The following is a 438-nucleotide window of genomic DNA, read 5'->3' on the forward strand; positions in this document are numbered from 1 at the left end:
CAGTCTCTGAAGAGAATGGGTAAATTCCTGAAGTGTGTGGGCCTCCATACCTTCAATGCTTTCTGTAAAACACTTTCCAAGCTCCAAACAATTCCAAATATATCCATGTCATCCAATCAACCCATGAAGTAGCTGTTACTCTCCTCCTGCTGCAGGTGAGTGAGCTGGCTGGGTGGGACTGCATGCTGTGCTCAGGTTACACTGGAGGGCATCAGCTGGATCCCTGTGCTTGCTCGGACCTCTGCAGGCCTCCTTGGAAGGTGACTCAGATCCAACTTCTAGGACTGGGTCGGCGTAGGTCCTACACCTCCTTGGGGCTCCTGGGTGTGGGAGCGTGGACTTCCCAGGCAGCTTTCCACTTAGTTAACTTGCCCAACCTGCTCTGTTGACTCCGGGCAGAGTCCTGAACTTCCCTGCTCCAGTGAATTGTGCGAGATG

The sequence above is a fragment of the Trachypithecus francoisi genome, unplaced genomic scaffold (genome assembly GCF_009764315.1).
Source record: "Trachypithecus francoisi isolate TF-2019V2 unplaced genomic scaffold, Tfra_2.0 Lachesis_group5, whole genome shotgun sequence".
Classification (NCBI taxonomy): Eukaryota; Metazoa; Chordata; class Mammalia; order Primates; family Cercopithecidae; genus Trachypithecus; species Trachypithecus francoisi.